We start from the raw sequence: 22,243 nt of genomic DNA on the forward strand, positions 1-22,243 counted from the left end.
ATAGACTTTCGACTGTTCAAGGGATTTGGCTTGACCCTCGTATGACCACTTGGACACCTCGCGCCAGCCTCCCCTAAGGCCTCTTGGTATTTTTAGATTCTATAACAACCGAAGACTTTCGACTATGCACATGATTTAACATAACCTGCTGCAGGACCACTTCTTCTTCACATACCATGTTGCTCTTCTCAACCTTGAGCCCAACACAGTCCGGTCTATTATCAGTGCTTTCCGACTCAGCGGCTGTGCTGAATTCAGTTGGCGTCTTTTGCCTATGGAGTTAAGGATGGTACCACGATGGCAACCACTTCTCCCCGCTCTGGCTATCAATGCAGGAGGGTCCCATGTACCGCTGACATACTTCTCACCATTCGCCAGCTGCGATTTGTGGTCTTACGTTTCCCTTCCAATAGTGATGGCCGTGTCCTGGCCACCTGGATGACAGATCCCCCGGGACTAGCGAGTGAGACACCTTGAGGTTTCTCACATACCACAGGAAGCCACTACTATTATTACTGCCTGATTGGAATAGGTAAACCTGTATTGTTTTTAATGTTTATGAATAACTAGGTGCAAAGGAATAACTATCTCAAAAACATTTCCATTTTCCACGCCTAGCATTTCGGTGCTGGACTGCCCCAGGGCAGGACAAAGACTGATATGTTTGGGATATTTCTTCTCTGTGAAAGATAGTAAGCTAAAGACTCTGGGTAAGTCTCTCGTAACCAGGACTAATGTCTGGCAGAGGGACTCCCAGGACCCCCCTTGTTAATTTGCATTTTCCAGTAAACACATTTTTTTATTGCTTATAAAATGCTCCCATTGGGAATTGGACTTACACAACTTCAAAATCTTGACTGGAGTACTGGTCTGATGTATATACGCTGTAGTGTACACACAATAGTGCATATACATCAGACTATTGGGACACTTCCTGTTACACAAGTACTCTTGTACTCGTCCTAATACACAAGGGTTTTCCCTCCTGTTAAAGATAAAATGGCCTGTATGCACTCAATGGCATCTTCCTGAGGGATGCTGGTATATAAAGATATATAAAGATTTAAAATCCATAGTCACCAATAATTCTGTATGAGTGGCAAATATCTGTCCCTCAAAGATATCAATGACTGGCATTGTCTTTCAAGTATGATGTAGTTAGTTGGCTCAAAGGTTTGAGGAAACAATCAGTTCAATAATGGAACCACATCTGGCCATGATGGGACTGCCAGGTGGGTGAGTCTCATCCTTTATGGATCTTATGAATGGCATAAAAGGACGGAGTATGTTCCTGAGAGCTGTTAAGGAACTCCAATTCATTTTTTGTTATCCATTGTCTCTGAAACCCATCTAGGGTAGTATCTGAGATGTGTTAAATTTCCTGGGTGAGGGCTTTTTTTAATTTGAGATGGTGTTTACCATACTTAATAATATACAAAACTATCTGGTTGTGCTGATTTACATTGAATACCACAATCCCACCTCCTTTGTCTGTGCAGGTAGGCAGTACGGCCAGCTGTGCTTGGGGTGTAACCTTAATGGGTGAAGAGCTAGTGTGGAGACAGCGGAAGTAAGAGACAGAGGGGAAACATGTTAGCTAGCAGGCATATGAGTGGTAGGTTAAGAGGGTAAATTGGAGGCAAGGAGGTAGGCTTTTAGTTTGGTTTTGAACAAATGTGTGGATTGTTTCTCAGATGGCTGGTGGAACCATTGAACGTGAATGTATGTACATCCCATATTTGCTGCATTTGTTTGGTGTTTGGGGATTATTCCCTGTATAGAATGAAGTTGGGTGGCGACTCACGGATTCTTGTCACTTCTCCCTAGAGGTGAGCCCTTCCCTGTGAGGCTATGGATGTGAAGCTGCTACCAAATATTCCCCCTAGTGGTGGAGGAAAGCGTAGACTCCACAGAGAAAGACTCCTCAGTGTGAAGGAACCGCAAAACCCTCTGGCCTTTGCACCCATAAAAACCCTAATGTCTGCAGAGTGCAACTAAAAGTACATATGTTTTTCGAAGAGTACTGGGAAGAGTTGGCCACAAGGAGGCATGCAGAATACATCATGGTAACAAACAAAAGACTATAACACTTTGCTACGGTGGGCCCATCTAGGAGAGAGAAAAACTGAGAGAGGGCAGAAGGAAGAGAATCTGGAAAGAAGCCTGCAAGGAGCCAGCAAAGCCCGGGAAGTTTGAACCCAGGAACCTGTCCACTGTGCAGAGAAGCTGGTCCTCAGAAGAGAGGACGTGGCAGGAGCAGAAACCTGTAAGCCCGCTGGGAGCTGACTCACTCCAGTGCTGGGGACGTAGAGGTGGTGGCATAACCTCTGGGAGGTGGACTGCTCGGTTCAACGATGACGCTGAGACCGCCACCTCGAAGCTTTCGCAGAGCCGAGCAGGTTAACCAGAAGGAACCGATGATTGAACAGCAAACTGCCCGCGACCCCGGGAAGAACCGGAAACATGCTCCCTACACAAACAAGGTAACAAGAACTGTGGGAAAGTTGGCTGGGTTCCGGGGAGAGCAGAGTATGGATGCTGCACCAGAGTAATCTCCCTTATCACACTAATTACCAACGCGACACAGAGAGTGGAAGTTGCATCGGGAGTAATCTCTCTTGTCACAGTAGTGACACCAAGAGAACCAAGAGTCAAGAAAGCCTCTGGAGCAATTTCCTCATCACAATAGTGATATACAAAGGTCTAAAAATCAAGAGTGCATCATGAGGAATCACCCTTGTCGCAGTGATAATCCAAGTAAGATTTAAGTGGATTTAGACAACCAGAGATATCTGGAGATTATCCTCATAACGTGGTAAGACTGAGAAGAATTTCAGGAACTGTAAAGCTAGTTTTCAGCAGCCCTTGAGAAGAAGTGAAGAGACTTTTTGAGGACTGTTATCAAGGAATATCCCAGGGCAGCCCTCAAGAGGGTGCAGGGTAGGTTAGGAGAAGGAAGTCATTCTCCTGACCATACTGTTTTTGTTGAATAAGAAACTAGAGCAAATGATTGATGAGAAAGAGATAAACCCAGCCAGTTCACCAGGAGAAGGGATCCATTCTCCTGGCTCCATTTTCATTTGGATGCTGAACTCTGTTGTAGATTAGTGGTGGGGTTGGAGTCGGTTTTGGACAGAGGATGGACACTTCATTTGATCAAACCTCCTGACAATGAGGACCTGAGTGTGTTTAGGCGGGGATAACCCTTTCGAGGTACGGAAAGGTAGGACCTTTTCATTATTTATAAAAATAAAACTTGTTTAAACACATCACCCTGTTGTTCGATTCCTTACTTCACCATGCCACAGTTGGCACAGTTTGACAACAAAGTATGTTTTATATTTAACTTTATTGCAATTGTTTCTTTCTGCCCTGATGTAGGCACTTGTTACTTGGTTTACGCTGATAAAATGACATCTGTATGATCACGTGCATTTTCGTATTTGATGTAGAAATGTTTATACATCATTGATATTTATACATTTGCCAGCTGACCTTCCTTTGTATAACTGTGTGCCACATGTCTTATGTCAAACATGCTACTCCCTTACAGCCTATACGACACTGCTCCTGTCCCAGCACACCTGCACCTAGTACCTTGGTATTACACACTGCCTAAACACATACTCCTGCTGAACATATTACCAAACCAATTCACTTTTTAAAAATTTGTACACAAATTGCTTGCATGCTTCCATGGACCCTGAAACAGAACATGCTCCAACAATCTGCACATAAGTCCCGCATGCACAGATTCATGTTCTACTCCTGGTTGCTCAGCATTGACAGTGGACCTCCCTTTATATGTTCACGGGTGGTGTTCTCATCTTGCATGTGTTCACCAGTTTCAGCATTTATATTGATCATTATCTCCATCCCAATAGCTTTCTTTGCTGTCTTCTGACATTGTCCAATGATGATTCTCACACTGCAGAATCCTAGCATCACCAACACTAGTATTGCTCCCAGTAGCTTGAAGGAATTTGGAATCCACGAAAGCCGGGACGAGGACCAGTCATCTCCCTCAGTCTCGTCTACTTCTTCTTCCATCTTCGTGTGCAGGTTTGACAACATTGTTCTTCAGCATGGGGTCTGGCATGGATTCACGTGCACATGAATATTCCCCGTCGTCAGGCCGGGAATCCTCAGTAAAGGAAAAAATCAGTATCCGTTTCGTTTCTGATCTGTCTTTCTCAGTGGTAACCAATCACTGGTCTCTGGGTCATACTGCCCCCAGCCAATGACTGCCCTCTCCCTAAGCCCCGCCTCTGGCAGCCATCCTCAGATTTTTACCGCACGTTCAAGTGTTGGGAGTCCTCGTGGTGTAGCTCTCGAGCTTTTGCTGCGTTTTCGCGCTTTTTCAGGAGATTTTTCTCTTTTTTCGGTTAAATAGAGCCTCAAGCTCCACCGTTTCTACATCCGATCAACGGGGACCCGTTTCGGAGTTTTCTACGCCCCTCAAGGGTGAAGATTTCGTTGAGTTACGCTTTTGGAGGATTCTAGAAGTTCCAAGGCCTACCCCGGACATGGCCCAGGAAAAAGGAAGCTTGACGCCCGGGAAGCTGTCCAGGACCTGCCCTGGATGCCAGCTTCAGAATGTGTTCAAGGAGGACGAGCATTCGTTATGCATCTACTGTCTCCATGAGGACAAGACGCATGTGGAGAAGGACTGTGCGTTTTGTGGGAACCTGTCGGAGCGGACCATGAAGGATTGCCACCTCCGTCTTGCCAACTGGCTGGAAGGGAGGAGCCCGTCAGGCGAGAAGAAAAAGAAGTTTGAGCGGTCTTCTAAGTCCTGTGAGGGTGCCCCGGCGATGGGGGCCCAACAAAAGGCACCGGCAGCACCGAAAGGTTGGGCTCCTTGGCTGCCAGGCAGGGCGCATCCTCCCCGGCGCCATCAACCACGAGCCAACGCTCTGGCTCGGGTAAGAGGAAGTCCGAGAACCCGGCAAAGCTTCTGGAGAGGCCCCGGCCGATCTCAAAGATTCCGGCAGAGGGGGAGCGAGGCTCGGACCCTCCCCCCAAAGTGAAGGCCCCAGGCGTGCAGAAGGTGACGATGGCCTTAATTCACCCTGCTAAGACCTCAATTGAGGATGTTGCAACGGCCCTGGCTCAGCCTGTGGAGGCGACCTCAGGATCCAGAGTCTCCCTGCCACCGCGGAGGAAGTCGTCTTTCAGGCCCATCGAGAAGACCCCCACGAGGTCCCCGTTGGAAAAAGAGGGGGAGGGGGTCATGTGGCCATCGTGGATACGGACACGACCTCTGAAGAAGAGCTCATCGAAGTCGTGGAGGAAGCCCAGCCCATCGGGAGGGATCCCGACGAGGGCGACGACGAGAGCGACGGTGGCGCCGACTAGGTTCCTGAAGAGCCCTCGCGGCCGTCGTTTCCGGTGCCGCAGGACACTTCGGCGGCCATTTTGTCTGCGATTCAGTCCTTATGCTCGGAGATGAGGACAAGGTTGCCTCTCCCCCCGACGGAGGTACCTGAGCCAGACCCGACGGGGGAACCGGAGCCGGGACCTTTGGAAAGTCCACCGCATAAGAAGAGGACGCATCCTCCGCCACCTCTCCCACCTCTGCGGCCTGCTCTGCCTTCCCCCCGGTCAACTACCCACGGGGATGATACGGGCACGGACACGGCTACGACAGGTAAAGATGATGACGGAGGCGACGACGGGACGTGTCCCCCGTTGCCCCCTTTTCGGAGTCCCCGCCCGACGAGATTGGATCCTTCCATGCCATGATTTCTAGGGCATCCGAGCTCTTCCAGCTCTGCCCCGAAGAGAAGAAGGAAGGGTTCCTTTACCAATGGCGCAAGGCTAAAAGGAAGACGGTCCTCGCCGTACCACTTCTTGATGACATCTGGGATGAGGGGCTCTCCCTCCTCAAGAAACCTGCCACGGACCCTGCAAAGAGAGACCGGTACGAGAAGAAGTACCGGGTCCCCGACGCTGCCCCCTTGTGCCTTCGGGCGCAACCTACCCCAGATTCGGTCGTCTCGGCGGCAGCCAAGAAGAAAGCTGGGGGGGCATGGGCCTCGACATCAACTTCCCCGCCGGACCGCGAGGGCAGGAAGCTGGACGCGATGGGACGACGGGTCATCTCATCTGCAGCGACGACTATCAAGGCGGCCAACGCCCTGGCTATCGTAGCCCGCTACGACAGGGAGTTGTGGTTCAAAATCGCCCCTCTATTGGACTTCCTTCCGGACGCCAAAAGGGCTGAGGCCCTTGAAATCTTACAGGAAGGTGAGATTGCTTCGGACCATGCCATCACGGTGGCAACGGACATCGCCGACACAGTTTTCCGTCAGTTGGACAACAGCGTTTGCCTGAGATGACGAGGATGGCTCAAGGCGACGGATTTCCGCCAGGACGTACAAACCAAAGTTTTGGACATGCCCTTCGACGGGAACAACCTGTTTGGGAAGGCGGTTGATGAGTCCCTTCAGGCTATCAAGACGGACACGGAGACTGCCCGGGCACTGGGAGTGCTACAACAATGACGGCCGTCCTTTCGGAGCTCCGGAGGCAGACAAAGTGCCTCCAAGACATCCGGCAGTGGCTCCTCGACGTACCGCCAAGCGGCAAGATCTTCGTCTCAGAAGGCCTACAGGGAACGCGGCAAGTCAGGTGGTGCCCATCGTCGTCGACAGGGAGGTCAAGGAGGCAAGGCGGCCTCCAAACAAGATTGAAACGACTGTGGGGTCGGGCCCCCGCCGAAGCACCCCGGTGGGAGGCCGGCTGACAAGGTTCGTCAGCGTGTGGGAGTCCATCTCCACTGACCGTTGAGTGCTGGACGCCCTGGCCCAAGGGCACGTCCTCGAGTTCCAGAAGAAGTGCCCTCGCGTTCCACCCGTGGCCAGGAAGGAAAATCACGTCCCTCAACTACTGTTGGAAGTAAGGGCGATGCTCAAGAAAGGTGCCATCAAGCCCGTCCCAAAGAGGCTTCGGGGCTCCGGAGTTTACTCAAGGTACTTCCTCGTAAAGAAGACGGGAGGATGGCGTCCCATCCTGGACCTGCGACGACTGAACAAGTACATCAAGGCACAGAAGTTCCGGATGGTCACCCTCCAGCACGTGCTGGGACAGCTGGAGGAGGGCGATTTCCTGTCGTCGTTGAACTTGGAGGATGCGTACTTCCACATCCCCATTCTAAAAAGACACCGAAAGTTGCTCAGGTTCGTGGTCCAAGGGTGGCACTACCAGTTCAAGGCCCTCCTGTTCGGATTGAAGTCGGCACCCAGGGTGTTCACCAAGTGCCTCGCACCAGTGGCTGCGCCTGCAGGGGATCCACGTCTACCCCTACCTGGACGACTGGATCATCCGGGCAAGGACAAGGGAGCTCGCCGTGGAGCACACTGCGAAGACCGTCCAGCTGCTCACGGACCTGGGATTCTCCATTAACTTTCCAAAATCCCACCTGGTCCCGTCGCAAGTCGCCCTGTTTCTGGGAGCCAAGCTCGACACAGTGGCACGGCTGGCCTCGCCGTCGGAGGAAAGGACCAGGACCATCCTGGGCAAGGTGCAGCGTCTGCTGGCCACGGACATGGCCAGGGTAAGATCTGTCAAGTCCCTCCTCGGGATGATGTCCTCCTGCATTTATCTGGTGCGCCTTTGCAGACTTCGGATGCGCCCCTTACAAGAGTTCCTCGATGCCCGCTGGATCCAGTCGATGGGCAGCTTCGAGGACAGGATCCCACTCAATGAGACGTTCCGTCAGGTGATCCGGTGGTGGGGTACCCGCTCTCATCTGTCGGCGGGCACGGACTTTCAGACCCCAGCTCACCAGGTGACTGTGATGACGGATGCCTCCCTGGAGGGTTGGGGAGCGCACTCCGGAGATCTTCACTCGAGACCCTTTGGCTCTCGGAGGAGAAGCCACTCCACATCAACATCTTGGAGCTCCGTGCAGTGTTCTGGGCTCTCAGGTCTTTTCTTCCGTCCCTCAAGGGCAAGGTGGTGAAGATCTTCAACGACAACACCACCACGATGTTCTACATCCGGAAGCAGGGAGGAACCAGATCCCCTGCCCTATCCAAGGAAGCCCAGGATCTGTGGCATTGGGCCGTCGCCCAAGGGATGTTTCTGGTGCCTTTTCATCTGGCCGGAGTAAAAAACACCATTGCCGACTCACTCAGCAGAGAGCTGCGCTCGTGGCACGAGTGGGAACTACGCCAGGATCAAGTGGATCGACTCTTCCGACGATGGGGCGAACCCCAGATCGATCTCTTCGCGACGGCGACGAACTCCAAGTGCCGGAGGTTCGCCAGCAGGTTCCCCCAGCCGAGGAGCATGGGCGTTGCTTTCTCGTTCACCTGGGACGGCCTATTTCTTTATGCGTTCCCTCCGTTGCCGTTGCTGCTCCAGCTCAAGAGGTCCCGGTGCAGGATGATCCTCGTCGCACCGTTGTGGCCGAGACAGATCTGGTTCCCGGACCTTCTGGACTTGTCAGCGTCCACACCAGTCAAGCTGCCGATGGACGCGGATCTCCTCTCCAGAGAAGGAGGCGCCATTCTTCATCACAACCCAGAGTCGCTGAACTTGCAGGCCTGGCTCCTGCAGCACTAGAGGATACGACATCCCAGCCGACTGCAGAGAGGTTCTTGCAAAGGCCAGGGCGTCCTCAACTCTCAAGTGCTACGGACATAAATGGAAGAGGTTCTCTGTCTGGTGCCGTGCACAGAAGATTAACCCTCTGCGGATTACGGCCCCTCAAGTATTGCCGTACCTACTGTCATTGGCCAAGGCTGGACTAGCTCACGCTTCCATCAAGATACATCTGGCCGCCATCTCACGATACACCAGAACTACAGGACGGGGTTGTAGGTCAACTGGTCAAATTTAAATGGTCGACAGGACAAATGGTCGACACCAAAAGGTCGACAGGTCAAATGGTCGAATTTATTTTTTCTCACTTTTTTTTGTTTTTTTGGGGGGGGAGGTCCCCCCACACCCCTTTTTTTCCAAAAAAAACCCTTTTTTCCCTAAACGAAAACCTAAAAAAATATATATAACTAAAAAAAAAATTCGGTCAGTTGTCCTGTGGGCCAAATTGTGTCGACCATTTGTCTGTCGACCATTTGACTAGACGCCGTTAGGCGTCCTTGCGGTCTCATTGGCTGGTGAAGGAATTTACGAAAGGATTGTCCTGATCGTTCCTGCCGGTGAAGGCCCCTGCCCCGGCGTGGGAGCTCAACATGGTGCTGGCCAGGCTATGGGGGCCCCATTTGAGCCTATGCATTCGGCACCGTTGAAGTTTCTGCCGTGGAAGACAGCATTTCTCATGGCCATCACCTCCGCACGATGAGTGGGAGAGATCCAGGCCCTATCTTGCAAACCCCCATACTTTACTTTTCACGACACGAGGGTGGTGCTGAGGACGCACCCCTCCTTCATGCCCAAGGTGCCGTTGGACTTCCACCTCAACGAGCCCTTGGTGTTGCCAGTTTTCTTCCCGTCGCCTTTGTCGCTGGCTGAGAGGACTCTGCACTCGCTGGACGTAGCTAGAGTGCTGAAGTTCTACGTGGACCGCACAAAGAGTTTTCGGAAGACATCACAGCTGTTTGTAAACTTTGGACCTGTGAATCAAGGGAAGGCGCTCTCGAAGGCTTCGATTTCCAGATGGCTCTCTGGCTGCATCATGCACTGTCACTGATTGGCAAACCGACCGCTGCCCGGCCGTCCGAGAGCCCATTCGACCAGAGCGATCGCTGCTACCACGGCGTTCCTGTCTGGTGTGCCCCTGCTCGACATCTGCAGGGCTGGTACGTGGAGGTCGACACACACCTTCACGAGATTCTACTGCGTCGATCGGGACTCCAGGGAAGAGTCCAGAGTCGGCCAAGCAGTGCTGGGCAACCTGTTCGCTTAAGGTGAACCTGGTGAGGAGGTAAGAGATGTTTAATGTTGAGTTTTTGTATTGCTTAATGTTGATCCTATTGCCACCTCCCGTGGTTGTGCATGTGTATACTGCTATGTATTCTTATATTCATGAGCATGTGAATCCATGCCAGACCTATGCTGGAGAACAGTTACAGGTAAGTAACTTGTTCCTCTGTCAGGGTTCCATTTTCTCCAAAATGGGCAGTTATATACGTACAGCAAGAAGGCCCGATCTTGGCGCAAACGCCACCTTCCATTGCTGTAATCCGGTCCAAGACATACCTGTTCTGGAGGGTCGTCAATCGAATTGCTCTCACTTCTTCTCGGATCGCATTGAATCCTTTTATCCTCGTGCTAATAGTTTGTAGCAGCTCCCATCTGGTGATTTGTAACCTCTTTGCATTCACTGCGGTTTGAAGTCGTGGCATGAATATGGATGAAATATCATCGATGTTATACCAAATAGTTTATGCTGATCTGGAATATTTTCATAAGCGATTTTGCTGAGAAATAGTTCGCTCTCTTCAGCCGAAGGATGTTAAGCAACCTCTTCTTTCTCTGGTGTACAACTATTTTTAGAAAATCTTCATTATGGAGATCAATCTGGGGAATAACCAATGCAGCAACATGTAAAATCACTATATAAAACATTTCAGATAGAACATTTCTGATGTTTGTTAATCTGCTTAGAATCACATGCTGTGCATAGGTCCGACATCCAGTGGTCACTGCGGAGTATTGCATTTTGTTTTCGTAGTCGAAAAGGGACGTCGACAAGGCGTGTCTGAAACACTATCCCTATAGTGACGTGCGTTGTACCCACAATCCCTCACGCGTCGAGGTCCCTCAGATTGTTTTTTTCAGCCCAGCTACTGGTCGCCTTTACGCGGAGCTCCTCGAGAGACATTGCAGATTTCATCTCCTCGACCTTTGGTCGTTTTCCTATATTAATATAGAACATATCGATCCCCCCCCTCGACGCTGTTGTGAAGCTGTCTCCGCCGAGCAAGATCTTCGACGGGGGGACGAGCGGAGGAGATCCTTCGGCGTTGCCGAACACGTGGCCTGGCCTCGCAGGCCATATACAGTAGGGAGAGTGGGGGTCGTGGGACATCTCTGGTTCTTTTCTGAGAATGCCTTTCCTTTTCCCCTTCCTTTACCTTGGGGTGGTTATCACGATTTATTGCCTCGGCTATGGAGAGGACACCCTTTAGGTTTTGCCCGCTTTGCAAGGGCAAGTTTACTTGGAAGGACAAGCATTCACGGTGTAACCGCTGCTTGCCCCTCGATCACAAAGAGGAAGGTTGCACGGCTTGTCGGCTTCTTAAGCCTAAGACTCTAAAAGACCGTAGGGTCAAGAGGTGGGCGGCCTACGCTATGTCGAAGGCCGACGCTTCACCCACCGTTGCTACCACCGACAGTGACGAGGAACGTGATACCACGACCTCCGCTACGGAAGTCGAAAACCCCCCTAAAGAGCGCACACGCGCTTCGTCGTCTGTCCCCGGCCCCGACGGGCTCGGCTCACGCCCTGCTTATGGGGATGAACACCCCGGCGACATTGACGCACACAAGACCACACATAAGCACACAACCCATGGCTCTTCTTCGTCGAAGGCGAAGAGAGCATCAGCGCCCAAGGAGACGCAGGTTCCACCGGCAGCCTCCTCGGACCGTTCGGGTTCGAAGCCCCTCTCGCAGCCGCGACCAGCGACTGGGCTTTCGGCAAATAAGGGCGCCGCCCCCAAACCATCGGCCGGCGCACATCAGCAGAAAGCGCATGCCGCCGTAGAGCGATCGACACCCATAACGTCGAAACCACAGCCCTCCGCTGACAAATGAGTCGCTGAGAGCTTGGCGAGGATCGTGGTAGCCGACGCCCACAAGCGTACGCCGAAAGACACGTCGGGCACTACGCAGAGGTCGAAAGACACGCCGAAAAAGCCCGAAGAAAGGCAGGGACAACCCCCTTCAGTCGAGGGGACCCCCAACACACCTGAAGGCTTTTCGGAGGGCGACGGGACACTTTCCTCAACATTGTGGGAGAGGTCGAGCCGTTTTCAGCTACAAGACACTATTTTTCCCCCGCTAGACCGCTCAAGGGTACCCCATGAAACCATGGAGAGGCTCCATCTCTGCATGGAAAGAATGGAGAGGTTTATGAATACACAGAACCCTCCCACTCCCAAGAGAATAAGAGAAGGGCCTCAGGAGGACCCCAGGGCCAAGATTCGGAGATTAGTCAATCCCAACCAGGACACAGCCTCAGACTGCCATAGTGTGTATGACCTCACTGGGGAGGAACATTACTTTGAGGAAGAGGATGATTTTACGGACGAGGAAGAGGGACGGAACCAGGAGGAAGGTCTGGAAGACAGCCCAGACTTGGTAGGAGAAGGCTTCGGAGAAAATCCAGAAGAAGGACCTTCTCACCCCTGGCAATCCCCATCAATATATTCCGACACTGATGTCCTGAACCTAAATCCTCCTGACAATTCACCTATTAGAAACACGTCTCCCATTGACGATCAGCCCACATTCAATGCCCTGTTGCTCAGAGCAGCAGCACATTTCGAACTGGACACTGGGGAGCTCTCTCCTGAATTAGACTTTGTGGAAAGAGTAATTAAGGAGAAACCCCCGGTCAGTCAGACCATTCCCCTCCTCGCTTCGGTGAAAAGAAGAATCATCCCTTCGCTGTCCACACCCGCACTAATCAGAGGGGTCAATCCTAGAATTGAAAAACTTTTCACTCCTTCACCCTCAGACCCGCTGTACATCAGGGGACATTCCATTCCGGATTCCCTGGTAGTAACCAATACAAGAAAGAGGGCAGGGGTACCACTTTCCACCAGTGAGGCACCACCTGACAAGGAGGGCAAGCGGTTATATGCCCTTGCAAAAAGAGTTACATCCTCGGCTGCCTTTTCGGCAAGAATTGCGAACAACAATTCTTTGCTCGCTAGCTATGCGGACGCGCAGTGGGCCAAACTGCGCAAAGACGCCGAAGAAGCGCCGGAACCACTACGTACACGCCTGCTTACAACTATTGGCGAAGGAACCCAGGTCAACCAGTGTATTGTAAAGAACTCTCTGGATGCGGCAGAAACAGCAGGACTTTCCCTGGTTCAGGGAATACTCCTTAAACGCCACGTATGGCTGCGCAACTCAGGGTTCAAACCGGAGACACAGGCGTCTTTAATAAATAAACCTGTTGAAGACTCTAACCTCTTCGGGAAAGCGGTGGATGAGGCTCTGGAGATGGCTAAAAAAGAGTTCGATACTATCAAAACTCTTGACCAAATCTCTAAGCCCTCTACCAGGCGCGGCTATGGCAACAAACGCTTTTTTCGTGGCCAACGCCAACAACAAAACCAGCAGCAACAGTACCCTGCCACCAATTTCCAGACCAATAGTGGGCAGTACAGCCAAAGAGGCCAGCGCCGGGGCAAAGGAAGAGGGCGGGGGTCCACCCCCAGAGGCTCCCAAGACCCCAACAAAACCAAGTGACGCGAAGATTCGCGTCCCCTCCCATGCAACACCGGTTGGGGGCCGGATAACATCTTTTCTTCCAGCATGGGAGGGTATAACGTCAGACCGCTGGGTACTTTCCACCGTAGCCCACGGATACTGCATCGAATTCAACAGTTCCCCAACATACAAAGCCCCGAGGGGACGACGCATGTCACCGGAACATCTTGCCATCCTTCTACAAGAAGTACAACAACTGCTGGAAAAAGGAGCCATAGAGGTCGTGCCTCTATCTCAGGTAACGGAAGGTATTTATTCAGTGTACTTCCTTGTACCCAAAAAGGATCTAACCATGCGCCCTGTATTAGATCTGCGCCCAGTGAACAAGTTTATCAAACCCCAAAAGTTTCGTATGGTGACCTTACAGGAAGTGATCCCACTGCTATCACAGGGAGATTACATGACAACATTGGACATGAAAGATGCATACTTTCATATTTTAATGTTGCCAGCGCACAGAAAATACCTCTGGTTCATGATAGAGGGAAAACACTACCAGTTCAGAGTGCTACCCTTCGGCATAGCATCAGCACCGAGGGTATTCACGAAGGTGCTGGCAGTGGCAGCGGCCCACCTGCGCAGGTTGTCCATCCCAGTTTACCCTTACCTCGACGACTGGCTCATAACGGGATCCTTACGAAACATGCTTCTCCAATACCCAAAAGACTGTAGACCTTTTGTTCCAGTTGGGCTTCTCCATCAACGAAAAGAAGTCCAGCCTAGACCCCAGCCAAATCAAACAATTCCTAGGGGCTCTAATTCAAACAAAGGACGGCCTCGTCTTCCCCTCCAAAGAGAGGGTCCAAAACATGCTGTTTCAGATCCCTCAATATGTGACCGGTCGAGAGGTGACGGTACGCAAAGCAATGCGCTTGCTAGGCATGATGGCGTTGTGTATTTATTTGGTACCTCACGTGCGCCTGCGCATGCGCCCAATGCAAGAGTGGCTCAACAGCCAGTGGTGTCAGGCCAGCGGACTGTGGGACGATCTAGTGGTGGTCTCGCAGGCCTTAGTTCTCTCGCTACAATGGTGGAGAAAGGAAAACCTGGAAAAAGGAAAACCCTTTGCCACACCCGTGCCGGAAGCCACTCTAACCACAGACGCATCCCTCACAGGATGGGGAGCTCACCTATCCCATCAGACTGCTCACGGAGTGTGGACTCCGAACGTAGCATCCAAACACATCAATCTTCTAGAGTTACTAGCAGTGTTCAAGGCGCTAAAAGCCTTCCAGGAACACCTACAAGGCAGGACAGTGATGGTCCTTACAGACAGCACCACAGCCATGTATTACATCAACAAGCAGGGGGGAACCCACTCTCCAGGACTGTCCAAACTGGCCCAAAATATATGGAAGTGGGCTCTCAAACAAAACATGTTCCTACTGTCACAACATGTACCAGGGGAACTCAATCTGCTGGCAGACAAACTCAGCAGAGATTTCCCCCTGCCCGAAGAGTACGAATGGCGACTGCACGGAGACATCGTCTTCGACGTCTTCACACAATGGGGATTCCCAGAAATAGACCTGTTCGCAACCCTGGAGAACTCAAATGCCCAAGTTACGCCTCCAGGTACCCCCAGAACCAATCCAAGGGGAACGGTCTGTCGATGCAATGGTCAGGGAAATTGGTTTACGCTTTTCCCCCGACTCCCCTTCTCAACAAGGTGGTTCACAAGATGCACCAGGAACAAGTAACCATGATACTGGTGGCCCAAATGTGGGCCCGACAGCCATGGTTCGCTCACTTGATGGAGATGTCTCTATCTCCCCCAGTGAAACTCCCCTGCCCGTACAACATGCTGTCACAAGACGAGGGCAGGACCCTACATCCATGCCCCCAGAACATGAACTTAGCAGCTTGGCTCCTGAGATCATAGAATTCGGACATCTACAGCTCCCGCAAAGATGCATGGACATCCTCAGGGAAGCCAGAAAACCTAACACTCGCCACTGCTATTCTAGCAAATGGAAGAGGGTTTGTCATCTGGTGCAGGGGTAAGAGCATCAACCCAATTGACTGCTCTCCCACACATATTATTCTATACCTGACCCACCTATTAGATTCAGGTCTAGTGTTCAATTCCATTAAAGTCCACCTAGCGGCACTTTCTGCATACACCACTTCCCAACTCAAGGTGTCGTGGTGGAAGATCCCTGTTATAAAGGCCTTCATGGAGGGAGTAAAGAGAATACACCCCCGGATAGCTGACCCAGCTCCCGGATGGGACCTTAATGTGGTACTTACCAGACTCATGGGCTCTCCATCCGAACCCATGCACAAAGCATCTCTTAAACACCTCACTATTAAGACTGCTTTTTTAATAGCTATCACCTCCATCAGGAGAGTAAGTGAACTTCAGGCTCTTTCTGTTCTAGACCCCTTCGTTACAGTTCACAGAGATAAGGTGGTTCTACGCACTCACCCAAGGTTTGCTCCGAAATTCATCTCAAAATTCCACGTAAACCAGTCTATAGAACTACCAGCGTTCTTTCAAAATCCTTCCAACTTGGGAGAAAGGACTCTGCACACACTAGATGTCCGCAGAGCGGTCATGTTCTACATGGAAAGAACCAGACCACTGAGGAAAACTAATCAGTTCTTCGTCTCGGTGGCAGCAGGAAGAGAAGGGGATGCAGTTTCAAAGTCCACTATTTCTAGATGGATTGTTCAATGCATCACTCTCTGCTATACTCTTGCTAAGAGAGAACTGCCCTTTAGGCCAAGAGCACATTCTACTCGAGGCACGGGGCGTCCATAGCATTCATTGCAAATGTTCCCCTTGAGTCCATCTGCAAAGCGGCTACCTGGTGTTCTGTGCACACCTTTACAAAACACTACTGTCTAGATGCACACTCTAGATCTGACTCCCAGGTGGGACAGGCAGTATTAAGACATCTTTTCTCTACTGTTCCTTCTCTTAACCCACCGCCAACTCCGGGTACTGCTCGCTAGTCTATGCACAGCATGTGATTCTAAGCAGATTAACAAACATCAGAAGGCAATGCATTACTTACCGTAAAAGAATTTCTGATGGTTGTATCTGCTTAGATTCACATGCGCCCACCCTTCCTCCCCGCTCGGATGGAAGGAACATAGACTTCCTTTTATATCTCTCTTTTCTGTACTCCCCCCACGTCTAAAAGGCTCCCTCAGGGCAGAAAAATACAAACAGAGGGACCTCGACGCGTGAGGGATTGTGGGTACAACGCACGTCACTATAGGGATAGTGTTTCAGACACGCCTTGTCGACGTCCCTTTTCGACTACGAAAACAAAATGCAATACTCCGCAGTGACCACTGGATGTCGGACCTATGCACAGCATGTGAATCTAAGCAGATACAACCATCAGAAATGCTTTTACGGTAAGTAATGCATTGTCATTCCTCCCCAGTTTTTAGGCAGCTGCATGTAATCTCTGGGTTCCACAGGCCCAGTAGCGGTCCATTAGCATCACAGTTCCTCCATTAATTCCTGGAATGTCAATTATCTGCTTATATTCTTTATTTTCTCCAACTTTAGTCAGACCTCTGTTTCGGAAACATATTGTGACATTCTTCATCGGTAATATGGATACAGGTACTGCTTCATTCTTGACACATGTTAATAGTATTGAATACTTGGCCCATGATTTCAGAAATGTGCACTATCTGCACTGGTGCTGTCATCAATAAATGTGCTCTACAAGCTAGCATTCCATCTTCTCATCATTTGCTGGTTGCCAGTAGTCCATACACTAACATCTGAGGTCTCTCCCAACATCCTTGCAATCCTGGTGTTTCCCAGTGGTCTGACTTCAATCGTTTTTGTACAACAATCCTTATCTGATCTCCAGTCATACCACTAAGTGAGAACTTGAGCATTCAATGAATCCAGGCTGGATCTTTTTCCATTTGCTGTGTCTTTGATATTCATCTTCATATGGAAATGTCTTTCTCAACCTCCATTTTAGGGTTGCCAATTTTCCTTCTAATTGTCCTCTTGTTGTGCAAGCTGATAGATGGCTGAGACACCTTTCATCATGTAAATGTATTTCACTTGCAATTAATGTTCTGGCTGTGCTCATGGCATAAGGGATGAGAGAACACGCATAACAGTTTTCATCTGAAATTCTCTTCCCCACCTCCATGTGCCGATACCACATTTTTTTAAATGGCTGAATTATCAAGGTATGAGTTTATGTGCTCTATCTTTTTCAGAATCTCTTTGCTCAATTTGTTTAGAAATATTAGGGAAAATGTTGCTAGTACTTTTGTTAGGGATAATTACAGAAGTCTCATTACCTAATTATCAAAAATACAGATGAAGTATGTGTTGAAATGCGATAATAAGGAAAAAAAGACAGATTATACAGAATGAGATCATAAGAATTATTCCAAATAAGTTTATCGCTTTTCTTGCTGGCAGTGCATTTCTAATAACTTGGAAACATCAGATTATTTTTAATTCAATGCACAATTGTGTCACTTTTACAAATTACTCCTTTGTATAATAGAAATTGCAGAATTATTGTAATAATAACTCTGTAAATATTAGCACTGTTTTTAGGATTCTCAAAAAATGTAACCGCCTTCACATGTCGTCTTATTAAAGCTGGATAGGACTGAAGAATGTAAGAAAAAAACAGCATACGAAAATGTGTGCAACGTTACAGTTTTAGGTAACATGGAGTGTTATATGCACGTTTTGTTACTTTGTCTCCAACACAAATCGTTCTTTTTTTCCTAACTAAAATTGTCCTAAAATTATTTAAAAGCTGGTTACCCATCAAACTTGGGAATGTCTATATTTTGATGAATCTTTGTTTTGGCTCTTGGGAGCCGATCTTGTCATCCGTGGAACGACTTCTCTTGCTTCACTGTCAATGGTTGTCAGAGGGGTAAGGGTCTCTGCTTTGTAGAGCTTTACGTCATTCAGATGCAGCCATGCTCTTTGGTTTTGAAGTTTCACAGCAGTGGAAGTGACCTCCTCTACTAAGTACGGTCCTTCCAAACAAAGCTTGTTCCAAGTGGGTATGAAACCTAGCGCCAGCACCTGGTCCCCTGGCTACAAACTAGGCTGTTTTAACAATTTATCAAGATCAATGGTTTGGCTGTCTTCTTCAGTCTTCTTCGACCCTTCCCTCCAATGTTTGATCAGTTGGGAAATTAAAGAAACACTAGTGGTCATATTTGTCAAATGTCACAATCAAGGCACAACTCTTAGAGCAATGGAATGTGAAAGGCTTACCAGAGAGAAGGTTGAGACTGTCAGGAATATCTCTTACCTCTCTGGCCCTGATGAACGACTGGTCAATGTAGGAAGACCTTACACCTTGTAATCAATAACAGACTTTCCCAATGATACACCCCACTAGCTGCTAATAACGAAAAAAGCTAGAGGAGAAAATCATTTGAAAGGGTGCAGTATCTGTAAGTACAGGAACACCCCAGGCTGTAAAGAAAGAGTATAATTCAGACACTACCCGTAAGGAAATGCAAGAAGACCTTGGGAATAAAACTAGACTAACCTGAGTAGTGTTGTAGTACCTCCTTCTTGACCCCCCCTGAGAAGGCAGGTTAAAGAAGAGTAAACTAAGGAGACCGTATGGCTGCCTCCCTACTGCCCTATCCTTGAATAATGCCCCTCAGTTATAACTCTTACCGTAATGGTGCTTGTGGATAGTCCAATAGATGGTCCAGAGTGCAGAAGACGGAATGGAAAAAAACGAGGAATAAAGGGAAGGTTAGTAAGGGACTAAACGTTGTACGGCACAAGGGACTCACTATAGTCTGGTTGGTGCACTGGTTGATAAACTGCAGAACGTTCATAAGTACTGTGCACTGAATAACAAATATCCGTGGAGGAGTGGAAAGTAGGATGCTGGATAGGAGTGTAATTCGTGGTACAACCGGTGTTTCACTGGAGGAATTCACTGGATGAGAACTGAATGTTCTGTGTAGCCTCGGTCAGGAAAGGGAGGCTTGCAACAAGCGAAAAGAATTCAGCTTAGTATTTCAGAGGAGACCCAGAGTAGGATGTGAGGCTGGAGATGTGCGAAAAATGCACACAAGTTCATGGCAACCCCGACGTGGAAGTGAGGTACCAAATCCGCAAGTGAGTGGTGGGTGCATGCACGGGCTGCATATCTGCGTTGAATAGCTGGTGCATGCGCGGACAACGTATCCCTGAAGAAATTCTGGTCCAGGTGCGAGCAAGTAACAATCCAGAATGTGACGGCCAGCCAAGTCATCGTAGGGAAGCAGGTAACGCGGGCAGAGCGGAATCCAAGTAGACCGTGTAACCGGTGCCAATTGTGAAAGGATTTACACAAGGAAGTTCGCATGGAAGCGGGTAACGGAGAAGCTTTACAATAATCAGAAGCACCTGATCTCTGCCTCGTGAAGTTTAAATAGCTTCCTGATGACCTGTTACGCGAGACGCTGCATACCCTGCCACGTGACCATGGCGCGCGTAGAGCTTCTAGTTACCAAGTGACGTAACTGAGCGCCGCTGCACAGATGCCATGGCAAACAGCCTAACGGTCTCCACCATGTATAGAACAACCTGGCAGCTGTTCTGTAAGCCATTCTATGAGCAGGTGGCAGTCATGCTGTTTGTGAACAGGCATGGCCCCTGACAGTAGTGAGGGCAGGAGGAGAACGGAGACCGGCAGGCATGACACAGATAATTTTGCATCTCATCACCTAATGTCTTCGCTACACTGTGGGCATCAGTTTCTATTTGAGTGGAAGGAGCAAGGGGTATTCTCATGCAACGTCCAGTCACCAACGCATGAGGAGTCAGGTGGCGATCTGAATGAGGCTGGTTTCTTATTGCAAACAAAGCAAGGGGAAGACGATGCACCCATCCCTTCTTTAAAGTAATTTTTTAAAATCTTTGCTGTCCTTTCTTTGAGAAGTCAGTTTAATCTCTCAAAGATACCTTTGGCCTGTGGGTCATAAGCAGATGACTGTTTTATGCCTAACAGAAAAACTATCTGTTCAAATAACTAATTTACAAAATCCAGTTCATTATCAGACAGCAGGACTCAATCCATCTGGAAAAGGGACATACAACCATTAACATACCTGTAACTGTTGCATAGTTGCAACATATCCAAATACTATATATGTGGATGCTGAAAAGGCCCGTTAGGCCTTGGGATTGCTCCTCTAACTGTTCTTAAAGTGCGTCCTGCTGTGAACTTCTAACATATAATGTGGTTCACAATTAACTGTGCCACATGCTCTAATAGATTTGGTGAGAACCAGTCTTCTGCGATCGTAGCAGCAACACTCTCTCAAGTTGTGTTCGCGGTGTACTGAAGCTGCTCCAGCACCACCTTCAATAATCCTAGAGGCATAACTGGCTTTCCAGTACTGCCTTGACTCCATAAAGATAGAGTGGTGGATACAGTACACCCCCTTCTCTTCCATAGATTCTGCTATTCCTGTGGGCCTCAACCTTGTAATTCAATTAACTGTACAATGGAAAGCATGTTAAACAATTGTCAGGATGATGCACGATGGTGAAGCAAGGGTTTAACACTTTCTACTTCAAAATCAGAAATGTCTGGGAAATATACTGCCCTTTTGGCTTCAATGTTTGCGGCTATGTTACAGAAAGAAATCAAATCTGTCCTTTTAGTATGGGCTGCGCACTTCACCACAGCGATAGCCAATGGAAGCTTTAATACTTTAATAAGCTTGTCCAATAGCTGCGCATGTTGCTCTGGTGGGACGTCTGCATGGAGTAGATTCCTCCTTTTCCAACGTGACGATCTGCGTGTATGGTTGGCAGAGTCAGAGTGCTCTGTCACTTCCTCATCCTCATATCTCTGGAGTGCGGCGCTAAGCACCACTAATTCTGCAGCCTGTGCTGAACAATGCAAAGGCAATCTCGCACTCACTTGTCACTACTTCAAATTCACCATCACGGTTCAGCTTCGCTACTGCTGATGCTGTATGTCTTTCTCCTAACGTTTGGTCAATTTTCAAAGAACCATCAATGAATAGAATGTTCCCCCATCCGAGAGCATTTTCTCTAACATGGGGAATATCATTTTAGACCTCAGTATACGTTGTGCAATCATGTACATAATCCCCTTTCCCTAACAATGCTGCTAAAAATGTTGCTGGATTCACTATTCTACATCTAACCATTTTGATCGCTGGATTTGAAATAATCGCCTCCTATTCTGATCCTCTTTGTGTAGTCAATGTACTTTTGGGTTTCCCTAAAATGAGGAATGCTCGACAAATAGCGTCATTGAGCACCCCATTGAAATACTTGCAGCCTTTTCAATTGCAAAAGCAGCAGTAGCTAAAGCTTGTTCGCAAGGGTAACGTCATTTCATTACTGGGTCTAAAATCTCACTATAGTAATGTAATGGTTTATGTCCATGTCCTAGTGTGGTTTTCTGTGTGAAGATTGCTATCATTAATTCTCCATTTGAATGTGAAAACAAATCAAAGTCTTCATTATAATGAACAGGGGCTGTGCAAATAGCCCCTTTTAATTCTTCAACTCCCTTGGTCATTTTGTCTGTACATATTATCTTGCTTTTGCCCACCTGTGCTTCCTTGAGTCTTTTTAAAAGTGGTTGGATATATGTACTGTAATCAAAAACCCAGGGCCTACAATAATTACATAGGCCTCAAAATTGTTGCATTTCCCTCACTGTCTAGGAGTCTTCATGATTGCCTCGGCTCTCTCAGGTGTCACTTCTCTCCCTGCTTGAGAGATTAACTGTCCTTTGTATAGGACCTCTTCCTGGCAATACTGTAGTTTTTCTTTGTATACTTTATAGCCTTTTTCTGCCAATGTGGTCATTAGTTGAAC

The 22,243-nt window shown here is 49.0% G+C and overlaps 1 protein-coding gene across 1 annotated transcript in view; it reads left to right on the plus strand.

Annotated features, from left to right (window-relative positions):
- WNT5B (Wnt family member 5B) overlaps positions 1-22,243 on the plus strand; it is a 515,195-nt gene that overhangs the window by 220,963 nt on the left and 271,989 nt on the right. The gene's annotated exons all lie outside the window — the stretch shown is intronic.

The sequence above is a fragment of the Ambystoma mexicanum genome, chromosome 12 (assembly GCF_040938575.1).
Source record: "Ambystoma mexicanum isolate Mex_15411 chromosome 12, UKY_AmexF1_1, whole genome shotgun sequence".
Lineage (NCBI taxonomy): Eukaryota > Metazoa > Chordata > Amphibia > Caudata > Ambystomatidae > Ambystoma > Ambystoma mexicanum.